The sequence below is a fragment of the Martes martes genome (genome assembly GCF_963455335.1).
Source record: "Martes martes genome assembly, chromosome: 7".
NCBI classification, from domain to species: Eukaryota; Metazoa; Chordata; class Mammalia; order Carnivora; family Mustelidae; genus Martes; species Martes martes.
In genome coordinates, this window is record NC_137894.1 from 134,156,707 (window position 1) to 134,174,658 (window position 17,952).

The 17,952-nt window shown below is 41.0% G+C and overlaps 1 protein-coding gene across 1 annotated transcript in view; it reads right to left on the bottom strand.

The window, feature by feature from the left end:
* BTBD7 (BTB domain containing 7) overlaps positions 1-13,695 on the bottom strand; it is a 77,257-nt gene extending 63,562 nt beyond the window's left edge. The window contains exon 1 of the mRNA XM_080807643.1: positions 13,484-13,695. The gene's annotated coding sequence lies outside the window, so the exon portion shown is untranslated. The remainder of the gene's footprint in view (positions 1-13,483) is intronic.
* Positions 13,696-17,952: the final 4,257 nt, after the last annotated feature.

The window sequence follows — 17,952 nt, forward strand, 5'->3', positions numbered from 1 at the left end:
TTGAAATTGCTGAAGTTTCTACTTCATCACTCAATTAAGATTAAAGAACAGATCTTAAACTAATCTCCAGTGTTCTGCACTGTTGGTGAACAATAAAGTTTCTGGATTGTGGATTATACTCCATAAATATCAACCACCTCTACTGAATATGCTCCTGTTTTCACTCCTTCCTATTAGCTTGTTTTTTCCTCCTTTGCAGAAGATACTTCTACAATTACAAAAATAGAAGAGAACAGTAAAACAATCTCCATCCATCACTAAGTTTCAATAATTACTAACCTGTGGCAGTCCTGTATCACTATATCCCAATTCATTCTCTACCCAATCCCTCTGGATTATTTGAAGCAAATGTCAGATAGCATATGTTATTTCACCTGTAAATATTTCTTTATACAACTCTAAAAGAAAAGGACAACTACATTACCATTATTACATCTAAAGTAATGAACAGTAATTTCTTAACACCAACCTCCCATGTAGTGTTCACATTTCCCCAACTGTTTACTTGTTCTTGGTTTGTTTGACTCAGGATCCAAATAAGGTCTATACACTGTGACTGCATGACCATGTCTCTTAAAGAGGTTCCTTCCCGACCCACTCTTTTTGTCCTCTTGCAATTTTCTTTGTTGTTGTTGAAAAAGTTAGATTATCTGGTAGTTTCCCACAATGTGGATTTTGCCAAACGCATCACCATGATATTGTTTTTTAATATGCTCCTCTGGCCCCTGTATTTACTATAATTCATAGAATTAGTGACTTGATCAGATTCTGGGTCATTTTCATACTTTTTAAAGTTTATTTTGCCACTACTGCTTCACAGATGGTAATTCTAACAATAGGTACAAAGTGTCTACTTCTAAGTTTGCAATATTAACAATTATCAGTGACCATCAACTAAGATCATTAATTAGGAATTGCAACATGGTGATATTCTATCTTCCCTTCTTTATTCACTAGCTGGAAATTTTCTGAAAGAGAAACTCATCAACTATTCACTTTTCTGATATATAATTTGTGTAGAAAAGGCAGAATAAATGAATGATTCTTTACCTTTATTTCCTCATTTTCAAAACAATGAACTTTGCAGCATTTTCTAATACTGACCAGCAAGTTTAAAAGAATGTTACGGATTTATGGATTTAAGTGTGTTTAATGGGCTTCAATCCTTTGCAGTTACCCTAACTGAGGCTCAAACTGTCACATATTTGGACAGTGAAAACTTACTCAAATTGGCTCCTGAGACCTTATGACACAATCTTACTGTCTCTGATAGCTTCTTTGCTTTCTGGGGTTACATCTTGTATTTTTCTTGCCTTAGGCATGGAATCAACCATCTCTTTATTTATTTTTTAGATTTTATTTATTTATTTGAGATAGAGAAAGGACAGAGCAGGGGGGAGGGGCAGCAAAGGGAGAAGCAGTCTCCCTGCTGACAGGAAGCCCAACGTGGGGCTGGATCCCAGGACCCTGGAATCATGACCCTAGCAGAAGACAGATGCTTAACCAACTGAGCCACCAGGTGACCCTCGTCCATCTCTTTAAAGAAGTTCTAATTTCTTTCAATGGGAAATGGTATTTAGAAACCACAATCTGGGTGCTATGAGAGTTAAGTGCCTTTTCAGTACACAGAGAGATAGTTTTATACACACATATCTATACAAGCATGTACATGGATACAAACAAATACATGACTTTATGCTGATGCTTCCAACGCATTTCAAATTCATACGGTTTTTACTTAATCTCATTGAGTCTTCATCTGTTTCTCCTTTCTTACATGCCAAAACTCTATTCTCAATGTTGCCTACATGACAGTTCATTTACTTTATCTCACAGTATACATGCTGAGAATGAAAATGTCAGTACTATCTATCATCAACAATATGATAAAGAAAATCATTTTATGCTTATTTTTTGCAATTCTTTCTACCCTTAGGATATTACCCAATTCAAAATATCCTACAAATTATCATGTATGTCAGTCACGTGTAGTTTACTCTGTGTATCACTAGCTGGAAGAACACTCGGTAAGTTTTGTTACCTTTGATTTTCAGGCATTACATTTTTTTTTTTAAGATTTTATTTATTTATTTGTCAGAGAGAGTGAGCACAGGCAGACAGAGTGGCAGGCAGAGGCAGAGGGAGAAGCAGGCTCCCCGCTGAGCAAGGAGCCCGATGCGGGACTCGATCCCAGGACGCTGGGATCATGACCTGAGCCGAAGGCAGCCGCTTAACCAACTGAGCCAACCAGGTGTCCCCAGGCATTACATTTTTAACTGTTACATAATTCTGTAAAATGCTTAGATGGATTTAAAGTCAAAACCACAGAACAAAATATATTCTAGGAAGACTCGATGCTCTCCCTAAGTTCACCCCTCCCTGCCCCATAGTTAACTTATATTAATACTTCTTTCCCCTCCCTAAATGTAAGAGTTCTCGGTCAGACTTGAAAACACTCTAAAACAGGTACTTGGCAACCTCCAAATTATGCCTGATGACCCTGATATCCTTTTTGCCATAATCTCGGGACCAGATGGGCATATATAAAAAGTCACCTTTACTAATACTTCTATATAATACCCGAAATTCCCTCTTTTTTGGCTATGATCCGAATGGCTCCCTAACAGAAGCAATAATGAAATTAGCTAATAACTTCCTTCTCCTATCTCTCTACTCCAACATCTAATTTTAAGTAATATATGTTTAATTACAGTTAAACCTATGAGACAATTAGGGAGTTTATTCTACTTTTTATATATTCTCCCCATATTTTTGATAATTAAACTTTATCTACAGAATTAAACTATTGAGTGTTATACACTATCCTGTCTTTCAATCTTAGTTTCATCATTAAAAAATATATTTAATGTCCATTACCAGTTTAGAAGTGTTATTCAGAATACAGGTCCACAATCCCTTATCAGGTAGAAACCTCCGGAGCTAGATAGGTTCTAAAATTCAGACTTTTCCCCTCCTCTTTCTTTTCTAAGAAAGTAATATGGTATGTGGATTATTTACTGTAATTATGTAAATCCCCATTTAGGTTTAGCATAGCACCCCATAATCTAACAAATTGACATTTTGCAGTAAAGTGTATTAAATATTTAAACTAAGCTATGTTCGTTTAGATGAGGTTTTGTTGCCAAATGAATCCAGGTCATTTCAGTGTTTGCCATCAAATGAGTCTCCCTAAAAAATGGTTTGGAACTTTTGGAAATTCAAATTATAAGTAAGAGTGTGGACCTGTAGCTAGTAGCTCAAGATCATGTACTAAAAATAGTATTTCCCCTACCCAACCACCACCAAAAAGTCAAGTCAGAGAACATATTTATATATGTTAAATGAAGATACCCTTTTTTTTTTTTTGTATGGCTAAGACATATGTTATATTAAATTTCAGGTGTACAACATACTGAGTTGACAATTCTGTACATTACCCAATGTTCACCATGATAACTGTAGTTACCATGAAGATATCTTTTAAAATGGCATTTTTTTAAAGATTTTTTATTTATTATTTGACAGACAGAGATCACAAGTAGGCACAGAGGCAGGCAGAGACAGAGAAAGAGGGAAGCAGACTCCCTCCTGAGCAGAGAGCCTGATGGGGTGCTAGATCCCAGGACCCTGGGATCATGACCTGAGCCGAAAGCAGAGGCTTAACCCACTGAGCCACCCAGGGGCCCCTAAAATGGCATTTTTCTATAAAATTCCATGGCATTACTGCAAATAGAGATTACTTGTTAGAATTTTGCTTAGGAGAATCTTATTAAGTCCATGCGGGCTTTTTCTAATATAACCTATTGTAATTCAAAACAGCTGTCAGTCCCCTGCTGATACTTTTATTTCCTATTAAAAATGCATTCTTAAAAGAATATAAAAGTACATCACATTCCACTCATCTACGCAACATTCTTTTAAGTGTAACCATCAGAATTTTTAAACCAGAAATTGAGGGAAAGAATGCAAAGAAACGAGGAGATGAGTCTGGTTCTTAGAACTTTGGCTCTACTACAGTCATAGCTTAACTTTGGCATGGGAGGTATTTGTGTTTTTGATAATAAAATGAAACTATATATTCTTAGTGTTCCCTTAATATTTCTAGTTATGAAATACTTCTGAAATAAAAGCCTACTTTACAAATGTATATCACACATGGTCCGAAATTTGTTATCTCTTAGCTGTTTAAATGATTTAAAAAAGATAATCTGAGGAATCATAACAACCTAGGAAGTCACAATTGAAATCTCATAGACCATCATAGGTTAAGAAAATCTAAACCAGTAAAATAATCATTAAGAGACATTCAATTATTAAAAATAATTTTTAAGTGTAGCTACAGTAGTCTCCCCTTATCCATGAGTTCACCTTCCACAGTGCGTACTGTCAGAAGGTAAACAGTAGCTTAACGCTGTGCCACAATGCCTATGGTCACTCACCTCACTTCATCTCATCACACGGGCATTTATTTTATCATCTCACATCATCACAAGAAGGACTGTTAGTACAGTACAGTATAGTTATTTTGAGAGGGGCACCTGGGTGGCTCAGTTGGTTAGGCGTCTGCCTTTGCCTCAGGTCATGATCCCAGGGTCCTGGAGTGGAGTCCTGTATCAGGCTCCCTGTTCGCTGGGGAGCCTGCTTCTTCCTCTCCCAGTGACCTCTGTTCTCACTCACTCTGCACAAGCACACTCTCTCAAATAAATACATAAATAAATAAATCTTTTAAAAAAAGCTATTTTGAGAGGGAGGGACCACATTCACATAAATGTTATTGCATTATACTATTACAATTGTTGTTGTTAATTGTTGTTGATCATGTCCTGCCCTTTTGGCTAATCAAGTGTATTATTGTTGTTCATCTCTTAGTGTGCCTAATTTGTAAATTAAACTTCATTCCAGGTATGTATATATAGGAAAAAACTTAGTATATATAGTGTTCAGTACTATCTGCACTTTCAGGCATCCACCTAGGGTCTGGGAACATATCCCCTGTGGACAAGGTGGTGGCGGGGAGGCTATTGTAACTACAAATTACTATGGTGAAGGTGAAGTTAATTTATTTGACTCAAGCCAACAAATGGTGAAGTATACTGAGACAGGAATTATAACTTTCCTTTCCCATCCTTCCTCTTCTGTCAGACTTTATCGTTGAAGCATGTGACAGAACTATGATTTTGTAATTAAGGTTATAATGAGAATTCTCTGTCACAAGCTATTACTAACATTTGCTACAATTCATCTAGTTCTGCCACAAAGCTTTTTTTTTTTTTTTTTTTTTTTTTTGCTTACCAGAAAATTCTCATGTATAGTCTCAAGCAAGCAAGAAATATTTTGGGAAAGTCTGAAGACAAGAATAATTAGGTCTTATGAGGCACATTATGGAATTTTTCCCTTAGAACAATTCACAAATAAACCCCAGATAAAACAGACCTGAATATACTTTCAAAATATAGGGGGGAAAATACACATATTATGCTTGAAGTTAGTTCTGGCACTCAGGTCTCCTGAAAAAAGGAAGGAAGGAAGGAAGGAAACTGCACAGTAACAACACAATTCATTATTGCTCCTTCCAGGACTCCAACATTAGTCTTTTCATAAAATTTTAGGGATTGTAGCCAGAGAAGACTGTCAAACTTTTTATCTAAGTGAACATTTTTAGAAAATAATTAAGGACAAAAAACACTTTGTGTATCTAGTCCAACTGATTTATCCATTTTCCTTTAGTTTGAAGACAGTAACATACCTCATATTTAGTTAAAGATTGTTTACAAAACCCCTTTTCATGTTATTTCATCCTAACAACTCATTGCTGAGTTATGAATGGAGCAGAGACTGTGCTTCATCCTGTAGGCTTTGGCTCAAAGTGCACGGAGTTATGCAGAGGAGTCAGGCGTACAAGCAAGTGATTATAGTGGAGGGCAACAGGGCTGGAAGAGTAAGCCAGAATACTAAGGGAGTGAGGGTATCACTATTGGTAAAGGTCATATTTGAACTGGGTCTTGAAGAATAAACATGACTGCATCAATAAGGAGATTTTTGATGGCAAATAACTCCAAAGAAATGGCTTCAACATTTACCTGTCAGGTGACGAAATCCCATGGAAGAGAAAGCCACAGGCCCCGGTATGGTATGTCTAAAATGATGTTATCATGGACCTACGTTCATTCTCTCTGATCTACCATCTTCCAGGCATGCTTCGTCATCCCTTGTGGTCACAAGACAGTTACCAGTGGCAACTGGGGTCATCTATTTTCTTACTCACATAAAATAAGGGAAAAAGTCCTCTCCCCCAGAAATAGAATGTCTCCTTCCCCTCAATCTGACTGGGACAAATAACAGTTTACAGGGAAATGCCTTGAGCTGACTGGCTTGGAGTAATCAAAATCTACCCCTGAAGTGGGGGATGAATCATCTTCTCAGAGTCTCCTGGATAACAGAGAGAAAGAACTCCAAGCACTGGGATAAACACATGAAAAACAGAAGCACAGGAAACAAGAAACAGCTTGGTATGGCTGGAGTGATGGGAAATCTAAGGTTGGAGATGGCCTACAAACTCTCCTGAGTGTGGGCTTTGTCCCATAAGCGATGGGAAATTAATACAGGTTTTTAAAGTAGGGAGATAATTTGCCCAAATTGGTTTTTTTTTTTTTTTTTTAGAAACATAAATGTGGTAGCAATATAGAGAATAGAGAAGGAAAAGGAGAGTGGAAGAACAAACGGCAGCGACACGGTTGGTAGGGAGTTCGATAATCAGTTCACACTGGGAACACAGTGGTAACAGGAAAGGAAAGAATTGAATAGCAAACACAAGATGGCAAAGCTGCTTTGTAAAACATTGCCTATATACAGGTAACACACACACACACATGCACAAGCACAGAGGAGGAAAATTAACCCCCAGACAGATTAAACGGCTTGCTTAAAATCACAAACCCATGAACACTAGTCAGAATCTCAATGGAGGTTTGATTCCCAGTCCAATGTTCTATCTAAAAAGCCCAACAACGCTCAAAAGCTTTTTTGAATCCTGTGATGTAAAGGATGCTCTATGTATTGGATTAAGGTGATTCCTATTTATTCCAACCTTAATATAATTCAGTATCAATTTATATAACAGTATATTATACATTTTGAAGTTTCTATGTTATTTGAGATAGGATGTTGTGAAAACTCTATTTGCAATGTCAAATTTACAGACTGTCAAAATTTAAATTTAAAAAAGGTTCTAAAAACCACTGCAGTTTGCATTAAAAGAATTTTTAACTTGTTTTGCAAATAAATTAGGTACTGAATATTTGAAATGCATTATAAATCTGGAGTCAACAGGGACCTGTAAAGTTTCTTCTAAGTTATGCCTCCCTTTGAAATTTTGGATTCTGATAACCAACTTCCACTATCATCAACTTGAAAGATGTTGCCTCATTTTTAAAGACACTTGTTTTAAAGGATCTAAACTGGGTGGCTCAGTCGTAGGGTCCTGGGATCAAGCCCTGCACTGGGCTCCCAGCTCATCAGGGAGTCTGCTTCTCTCTCTTCCTCTGCTCCTCTCCCCTGCTTGCACACACTTTTCTCTCTCTCTCTGGCAAAGAAATAAAAGCTTTAAAAAAAAAAAAAACTCTTAAAAAAAAAAAAAGAAAAGAAAAAGTCACTTGCCTGTTTGTTTTTACAGCAGTAAAGTCTGATTTTGTTTTGTTACCATTGTACCAAGACTGGGTTAACAGCAAAAATGGTTTAAAATAAAATAAAAACAGGGAGCCTGGGTGGCTCAGTCAGCTGAGTCTGCCTTTGGCTCGGGTCGTGATCCCAGGGTCCTGGGTCTGGGTCTCTGCTTGGTGGAGAGCCTGCTTCTCCCTCTCCCTTTGCCTGCTGCTCCCCCTGCTTGTTCTCTCTCTCTCTCTCTCTGTCAAATAAATAAATAAAATCTTAAAAAAAACAAAAACAAAAAAAAAAGCTTTTCCATTAAAAAATTATAAGCAATATAGTTTTTAGCTTATTGGCTTAAATCTTAAGTCTTCTGCTTCTGAATTAATGAATAACTGTAGGGAGCACCTGTGTGCCTGGCACTATGCTAGATGTTGGGAATACAGCTGTGAACAAAATTATACTACAGTTATTCAGGCATGTATTTGTATAATTATTTGATTAATGTCAGTCTTCCCTACTGAATTAACCATAGTACTATTTTTCTTCAGGCAAAACATGACTGCAAATGTACACAGATGATGCCTAAAACATCAACTGGGCATTAACATGTTATTTTGCCAATGACAGCAGAATTTTCCCTGTCACTAGGCTACAGACACTCTCAGCACCCATAACTGAGTTTTTTTTTTCTTCCATTGAAACATACCTGCTAAAACACTAAGCAAACCAGGAATATAAGGTAACAATTTCAACATAATAAAGGAAAACCCACAGCGATCATCATACTGAACAGTCAAAGACTGAAAAGTATTTCCTCTAAGATCAGGACAAGACAAGGGTGTATAGTTTCACCATTTGTATTCAATATAGTACTGGAAGTCCTAGGCAGAACAATCAGGCAAGAAAAATATCTGAATGCCTTTGAATGCCTCAAATCGGAAGGAAGTGAATTTTGTATGTATGATTACACACACACACACACACACACACACACACACTAGAATAAATGCTTTCAGTAAAGCTGCAAGATAAAAAGTTAACACACAAAAATGAGCTGTGTACATTAATAATGAACAATCCAAAAAGGAAATTAAGAGATCAATCCTATTTGTGATAGTATTAAAAAAATAAAATACTTAGGAATAAACTTAACCAAGGAGATGGAAGATTTTTACACTGAAAACCACAAAATGTTGTGGGAAGACATTAAAGATATAAAAATACAAATAAATTGTAAGAAATCTGGTGTTTATGAACTGTAAGACCTAATATGTCAAAACTGCTTCAGTCTACAGATTCAAAGAAATCCCTATTAAAAAAATCCTAATGTCCTTTTTTTTGTTTTTTCAAAAATTGAAAAATCCACCCTGGAATTCATTTGGAGTCTCAAAGGACCACAGACAGCCCAAACAGTCTTGAATTAGAACAACGCTGGAGGTCTCACACTTACAGATTTCAAAAATTACTATAAAGCTACAGTAATCAAAACAATGTGATACTGGCATAAAGACAGACTCACAGACCAATAGAATAGAGAGTTCAGAAATAAACCCTTGCATGGTATAATCAAGTCATTTTCAGTAAGGATGCCAAAGCCATTCAACGGAAAAACACAGTCTTTTCAACAAATGGTGCTGGGGAAATACTGGATATCTGCATGCAAAGACCTAAACATGAGAGATTTTTGGGGGGGAAGCTTCCTATCTTTGGATTTGGCAATGATTTCTTGGATTTAACACCAAAATGTAAGTAACAACAACCAAAAATACTATGTAAATTGGACTTGATTAAAATTAAAAACTTATGTGCATCAAAGGCCACTCAATAGAGTGAAAAGGTAATACACAGAATGGCAGATAATATTTGCAAATCCTACATCTAATAAAGGATTGATATCCAGAATATATAAGGAATTCTACAACTCAACAACAAAAAAGCAAACAACTAGATCAAAAAATGGTAAAAGATTTTTTTTTTTTTGGGTAAAAGATCTTAATAGTGGGGTGCCTGGGTGACTCGGTCAGTTAAGCATCTGCCTCCAGCTCAGTTCATGAACCCAGGGTCCTGGGATTGAGCCCTGCATCGCCCCACCCTGGGCTCCCTGCTTGGTGGGGAGATTAGTTCTCCCTCTCCCTTGCTGTTCCCCCTGCCTGTGCTCTCTTCCTCTCCCTGTCAAATAAATAAATAAATAAAATCTTAAAAAAAAATTAATAGATATATCTTTTTTAAAAGAAGAATATGGCATGAGACATTAAGTAATTAATGGTTAATGAATATTTGAAGAATCTGGAAAATATGGTGCCCTCGGTCACCAGTAATCAGATCCTTGAGGTATTTGTTCAATCATTTCATGTGTTTGTGCAAGTCCTGGGCACAATGAACTGAGCAAGACACACAACAGTCCAAACACTTCACTAATCTGCATGTCTTCCTTGCACAGGAGCCAACTCTGTATCACTCCAATTTCAATATATATGCTGCTGAAACAAGCACAACAGATATTTATCCAAAGAATATATACAAAAGGCTTATAGGTACAATAAGAGATCATTAAACATTAGGGAAATACAAATCAAAACTACAGTGGGGGCACCTGGCTGGCTCAGTCTGTGGAGCACGTGACTTCTCGTGAGTTGTGAATCTGAGCCCCATGCTGGGTGTAGCAATTACTTAAAAAAATTAAGTTAAAAAAAAAACAAACTACAATGATAAACTACTACATCCATGTGGATGGCTATTATCAAAAAAACAGAAAACAACAAGTGTTGGTGAGAATGAGGAAAAATTGGAGCCCTTGTGCATTGCTGGTGGGAATGTAAAATATGCGGGGTATATACCCCAAAGAAATGAAAGCGCAGGCTCAAACAGACATTTGTAAACTCATATTCATAGGAACATTATTCATAACAGCCAAAAGGTGGAAGAAAACCAAGTATCCACTGACAGAGAAACGAACAAAAATGGATGTACATACATACATACAATGAAATAGTATTCAGTGTTAAGAATGAAGGAAATTCTGACAAATACTACAATATGAACGAACCTTGAAAACATCATGCCAGTCACAAAAGGATAAATATTGTATGATTCCACTTACATGAGGTACCTAGAGTAGTCAAATTCATACAGACAAAAAGTAGATTATGGTTGCCAGGGGGTTCAGGGTAATGGAAAAGGGGAGTTAGTGTTTAACAGGTGTAGAGTTTCGGTGGGGGGAAATGAAGGTGGTGATGGCTGCACAGCAATGTGGATGCATGTACTTAATGCCACAGAACTGTACACTTAAAACCGGTTAAAATGTAAAATTTTATGTAAATGTATATTTTACCACAATAAAAACAACAACACCTGCCATGCATCCTTCCTAGTGACTCTATCCCTAACCTACGTTCTCATCTCTTCATATTTAGATAAGTTCTCATCTCTTCATATTTAGACTAACTGCAACAGCCACCGTCATCGCTGGTTCGTTCCATTCTTTCCTCATTCAAACTCAACTTGTAGATCACTGACAGGTTCATCCTGCTGCTTTATCATACTAATACCTGGCTTCCAACATTACAAAGGCTCCCCATATCTTGCCCAAGAAAATGAAAATCCCAATCTCCTCAATCTAGTACTCAAACCCTTCCAGACAGGTATCCTTCCAACTGTGTGATTTGTTTTCGTTTTAGTCTCCCAAATCCATTTGCCAGCTCATCCTAGTTTCCCTCCTTCCCCCTCCCCCAAAGCCAATCTCCAAATCATATTCTCGCTTTTCCCTCACATAGTACCTGCTCCAGTATCTGTAAATCTAAACCTTCATAGGCTAGCTCAAGTCCCAAGTGTTCCAGGAAGTCTTTAGACTCCTAAGGCCTCACTCATCTCCCTCTAACCAGAACACCTATAGCATTCTTTGTATTCATAGAATGTACTAGATCGTCTCCTAGACTCCTAAGGGTACATCTTATCTTTCCTGAGGGCAAGGTCTTTATATTACACTTCTTTGTTTTCTTCTCTCAAAACTAATATAATGCAAAATGCAAACCAGATTTTCCATAATCACCAGGGTAACTGAACACAAGGTACAACTTTGATATGTGAGGTTTCACTGACTAGAACATGATAAGAATCATTTGACATTATTGCATTTCTGAAGGTTAATCTGTGACACACAACAAAGAAAACTGCTGTAATTCAACAAGAAAATACATGGAAACTAGGCGGTACAACCTAGCAAACCCAGGTGTTTTAAATCTTGAAAATCTGAGTCTGATACAAACTTGTTTAAATGCTGTTATTGGGACACGGAACAGTAGAATAGTTAGACTTTGTGTGACAGAATATTGACTTATGTATGGGTTTTACAGAATGCATGTAAGAATGCACCCAATATAGTTGGGTGCAAATATAGCTACAGGCCCATGAAAACTCTAAATGAAATGTCAGTTTTATTAAGTTCAGGGTAGGAAAAAAAAATCTCATCAGTTACTTGTGGTAACTGAGGGTCACTGTCAGAATCAGCCTGAGGCGCTTTCTCATTTCTGCTTTCAACTTTACCTCACAAAGACCTAGGGATGGGCACCAGCATTGATGAAGAATTCAATCAATGAAGAGTAAGAGGCTCAGAAGAGTAGTGAAAAGGGCTCTAAATGGGGGCGGAGGGAGGCCCAGATCCTAGTTTTGGCCCAATCCCCAGCCCGTTGTAGGACCCACAGCAAGTCACTCATCTCCCTGGGCCTACTTTCTCAGCTCTAAAACAAGTCATACCAGATCTCTAAAGGCTTTTCTGACTCCAAAATTCCAGGACAAGTTTAATCACAGCTTCTATTAACATGAGTGATTCCTGCTATTTCAAATCTTTCTTCCACATTTCCGGAAGAAAGTAATGTATTTCAACAATCTAAAAGAAATGGATGCTATTCAGAGACAAAAGATTCTGTTAGTTGAAAAAAAAATAATTAATTCTGTAAAAACGCCTATTTCCTCATGACAGTAAGATGTTTTGGCAGAAGGAACAGTTCTCTGGTAAAGATAACCAAGACCGCTTTTGTAAATTAGGCCTAATCCAGAGTATTATCTGTGCTGGTATGCGAAGGGGTGCTATTGTAGTTCAAAGCGGAAACAACACTCCCCAGAGCTTCTCCAAAAAGGCGGTGAGAAAGTTCTCATCCTCGGGGTAAGGCTAGTAAACAGCTGTGCAAACGATAAGGCACCGAAAATGCACGCTTTTAGCCATTCAAGTACTCCAAGCACAGACTCTTTTATCAAACACCCCAGGTATTGTCTTCCTCGCAACCTGTCAAAACACAATCCCAGTTCGATCCCGGAACCGTAACTTACCCGGACGATCTAACTTCTCTCCCCACCGGGAGCAGCCGTCCGCAGGCCTGTTCCCTCCCCTATTCCTGCCGGCCGCTCTCACGCCCACCCCGGGGCGGTCGCAGCCCCGCAGCCGGGTAAACACGCGCCCGAGTCTCGGGAGCGGTTTCCCGGCGTCCTGGGAGCGGCGGGTTCCGCCCCTTGGAGCCCGGAGCCGGCCGGGCTGCTGTCGCGGCCACCTCGGGCCGCTCTCCCCGCCCCGAGCGCCACACCTCGCGCCTCTGCCCCCGGGACAAGGGCGCACAGCCCAGTCTGCCCCTGGGAGCGCACGGGCACCGGGCGGTCAGCCGCCGCCTCAGCCCCAGACGGACGACCGCCCTCTCGCCGCCCGCGGCCCGGCGCCCCCCGCGGCGTCCCAGCCCCAACCCGGCGCCCCTACCTCCCAGGCACAGCCCCTTCCTTGACGGGACGCCTCGCGCCGCGCCGGGCACAGCCTCGGCTCCCAGCCTCCGAGACACCGAGGGACACTCACCCTGGAGGCTCCTCCCGCCGCTGCTGCTGCCGCCGCTGGGACCGCGGCCGTCGCCCCCGCCGCCGCCACCAGCACCGCCGTCCGCACCGGCGCCAGCACCCCCGGCCATCCTCTTCCTGCCGCCGCCGCCGCCCTCTCTGCTCCTGTCAGTGGCTCAGGCTCCCGGGCTGCTCCAGGTTTCCCTCGCCGCCATTTTGACTCCTAGAGGGAGCAGGAGGGGCTCGGCTCGGCGCGGCCCTGGGGCGCCTGCGCGGCGCTGCGGAGCCGGCCCGAGCCCCCGCCCGCCCCCGCCGCCGCCGCGCCTACGGTCACGTGGGCCCGCGGCGCGCGCGCGCGCCGGGCCGGGCCAGAGAGGCGAGTTCGCGGGGCCCGGGAGCGGTCGAAGCCGAGTGCGCGCGCATTATTTCTTCTCCACGCTGGGGAGCGCTTCGCGGGACGCTCGGAGTTTGAAGCTCGGTGCAGCATCCTACTTCCTTCGGGGAACTGTGACAAATCATTAAATGTATCACAACGGAATTATAATAACGTTCGTGGACGATCAGTTCTACCAATTCTTGCTGCCATTTGGCGACCGGCATCCTGATCGATCGCTCATATCTTGCATTCTTGTCAAACACAAGACAGCGCTTCCGCGGAAAACTCCTGACAGTCTTGGCGTTTCGGCGGCTTCTAGGCGGTTTATCTTCACCTCTGCGTGGTGCTTTTGCAGACAGCACCTTGCTGCTTGCTATAGCAGGTTTAAAACAAAAATCTCAAAGACACGGAAAAGTTTTCCTCAACAAAATGTCTCCGTAAATGACGAGAATTGTTGAAACCGCATGATCTCTCTGCTTGGATGAGTCAAATCGCCCTTCCCTGGATGCTCCTTGTCTGGGAGTTTGCAATAATTCCAGCGATGCCACGACAAAAACACCTTAAATTTACGAAGCACCTTATAGTACTTAAAACACCGTTAAATATGTGGCTTCGTTTGAACACCAAGCCACCCTTTGAAGTCGTCGAGACAGGTATAATGGTTACAGCTAAGAAATAGGCTCGGAAATACTCAGTCGTTTGCCCCGGGGCACACACGCAGCATTAATAAGTAGGCGCGAGCAAGCCCAGACTAGAAGTCCAGACATTGTGACCCTGGTCTTCATTCAGGCACATCACCACTCAAAGTTCTCAGGTAGGGCTTAGAAATCCCTGATGTATTTGTCCTCTGGGAATTCACTTAAAATCCTCTTGAAAGTATTTGCATTTTCAGTCTCTACCCACCCTTTGAGAAACAAAGTTTTCCACGTCACATCGGGTCTTCCTGTTCTCTAAACCACCTCTAAGCTTATAAGAATAAGAGCAATTTTGAATTATGTGATCTTTTTAATCATCTCTTGGTCCTTTATTATTTTATCCAAGCATTTCATATGTGGTTGGAGAGTTGAGGGGTTTTTTTACATCCTTCTGAACCAAGAATGTAAAAAGTGTTAAAAATGTGCGATCTGAGCTTCCGATGCTGACTTCCAACCTTATAGCAAATGGGGAGAGAGAGTCAGAATAGAAATTCAGACTTCCCCCCACTCCTGGAGAAAAGGGAAACCCCAGGATGGTATAGGATTAGAAGAACACTAAGGTCCTATGGAGAATGGGACCCCCTTTGCTCCCAAGGGGACACCCCACCCCCCACCTCCAGCCCTCCTCTTCAATGGAGAAGAGCCATTTAAAATTACTGAAACTTGCCCAGGAATCTGGTCTATAGCTTATGTGGCAGGCAGCTAGGTGACCAAAGAAGAATTAGGGCCTGTCCCCCTGTTTCTTAGCAGGCAAAATGGGGCACAAGTCAGCTTTCATCTCCTCACTCCCCTCTTCTTTTGCTCTCTTCTCAGAAACATCATTGCTTATAGCAATAATTTGGTGCTGATGGGTGATCTGTACAGGACCGGAATTGGACTTCAAGAGGAAGGTTACAGGTGGTTGGAGCTGAAGGTCAACCAAACTGAACTTGAGTTGCCAGGACATCTCGAGGTGGGTCCCAGGGACGGCAGTCTCCTGGTGGTCATGGTTCCGGGCCACAAGTCCTACCACATCACGCTCATCTTTAGCCCCCTCCATGAGGCAACGCAAGACCAAAGCCAGCACATGCCCCACATTATTTCTTCTTCAACCTTAAAGGTGAAAGAGCAGGTATGGCTAGAGAGCGCATCACCAAAGAAAAATGGAGCGGGAACCTGCAGAGAACCCTGACGTGCCCTGCCTGACTCTGGAACGATAAGGCCGGGGCTGTGTTGCAAGGTATGTTCCATTAGTTTATCTTTGTCTTAATCAACTAAGTATTGCGTTAACTGAAAGAGTTGTTACGTGCAAACCGAGAAATTCCATGGTCCATACCCCTTCTTGATAATTCATTTAAAAAGATAATTCGTTAAAAAAGATCAGTCCCCATCATTCCACTTTCTCACTTACTCCTGACCCTCCTTACTTGACTTTGGTTCTGCTTCCTAGACACAATTTAAAAAGCAAAATTAAAACCAACAACAATAGAAATCTAAAATTCTATCAAAGTCTTTTTGTTTTTGTTCTTAAGGGGGGTGGGCAGAGGAGGAGGGAAAGAGAGAATCTCAAACAAGCTCCACAGCCAGCACGGAGCAGAGGCAGAGCTTGATCTCAGCACCCTGAGATCACAATCTGAGCCAAAACCAAGAGTCAGGCGGTCAACCGACTGAGCCACCTAGGCGCCCCTATCAAAGGCTTTTTGAAACACCAAGTAAGTTCTGCTGGTTCTAACCTGTCCTTTTGTCCATCTGCACATTCAGAGAACTCTAGTAGACTAGTTGGGTATGATTTGCCTTCACAAAACCCAAGCCCAAGTGTTCCATGATTTTTTTCCTCCGTTTAATTCATCTAGCTTGTGGTTTCTTATCATACCACTTAGCTACACTTTCAAGATACTGAAGTAACTCAGTTTACACATCCATCAGACTTTAGATGTGTCTAGTTTTAGTCCAACACATTTTTTTTAAAGCTTCCAATACCATGTGCCAAGCACAGTGCCCATGCTCAGGCTAAAAATATTAAATGATTCTTTGCCCTTGAGAAGCTTAGAGTCTAAATAGAAAGACAGACTGGGGGTGGGGGGAGATGGCTAGCGCTAAGATAATATTCCGTAGTGGTGAACAGAATGGGTCCTAGAGTTATACGGATCTGGGTGGACATCTGACGCAAACCAGGCCAATCAAAGTAATTTCTGGAAATTTCTGCCAGGCTATCCTAGGATGTTTCCTCTGACTCTATTTCTCTGGGTTTATGACTTCAGGGGACAATGTAGATTTTCTTCTTCAGCTCTGAGAAGAAAGCCAAGAGCAGTAGGACTGAAGACTGCAAGCAGAAACAGAGAGCTTGTAGAAGGGGAAGCCATGGCATCATTTGAACTTTCGGGCATGGCTGTGCCCTAAACCAATCCACCCCGGTTTTCTTGTGTTTATGAGCATTAAGTTGCCCTTACTTCCCCTCCTTTTTTAAAATCTTAAACTGGTTGGGAGTGGGTAAAAACAGTTGGATTCTGCCCCTTGGAATCAAGAATCCTGAATATGTGTTCTGTTCCTTCTTCTGCTCCCTCCATCAGCAAATGGGACCCCATCCACCAGATCCACCCGGACACCTATGCTGAAGACCTGAGTCATTCCTTGCATTAACTGTGTATTCGGTTTTCTGCTACTCTTTTCTGTTCCTTCCTTTTTCTACCATACAGAATCATCTACCAAATCCCCTCCCTAGGCTCCTTTCTGGAATACAGTATGGAAGCTGGGTTTTTGTTTGTTTTTTGAGAGAGTGAGAAAGAGGGAACAAGTGAGGGGAGGGACAAAGGGAGAGGAAAAGAGAGAATCCTAAGCAGGCTCCATGTTCAGTGTAGAGCCCAACTCGGGACTCAGTCTCATGACCCTGAGATCATGAGCTGAGCTGGAATTAAAAGTTGGACACTTAACTGACTGAGCCATCCAGTCAGGTGCCCTAGGAACCTGGGTGGTGCCCCAGGAACCGGAACCTGGGTTTTTGAAATCATGATAAAAAGGAAACTTCTATTTTCCTTATGCTTTGCTTATAATGAAGGATTCTGTTTCCAACTGTTTTTCTGAATCTCCTGGAGTCTAAAATATTAAGTGAAATGAAAACACACGTGTCAAAGTACCCAGAAGAGCGACTAGTACCTTGAAAGATGTGAAAGATGTCTTCCCTATCTCCGAAAGAAAGAAAACATTTTTATCACCAGAGACAGAGAGTTCCAAGAGTCGAAGATTAGGGGAAATGTATACAAACATATCGTGTTCAACTAAGCCTTATCTTCCTAGGCACTTTATAATTAACGGCTCTGACTCAAGATCCTTTGTCTTGTCCTATTTTCTCTATTTACTACTCTTTGTACAGCTTCGTGTATAGTTGTTTTGCTCCAACTGCATCTTTGGGTCTTTACTTTCCTATGGCAGCTCCCATGTACA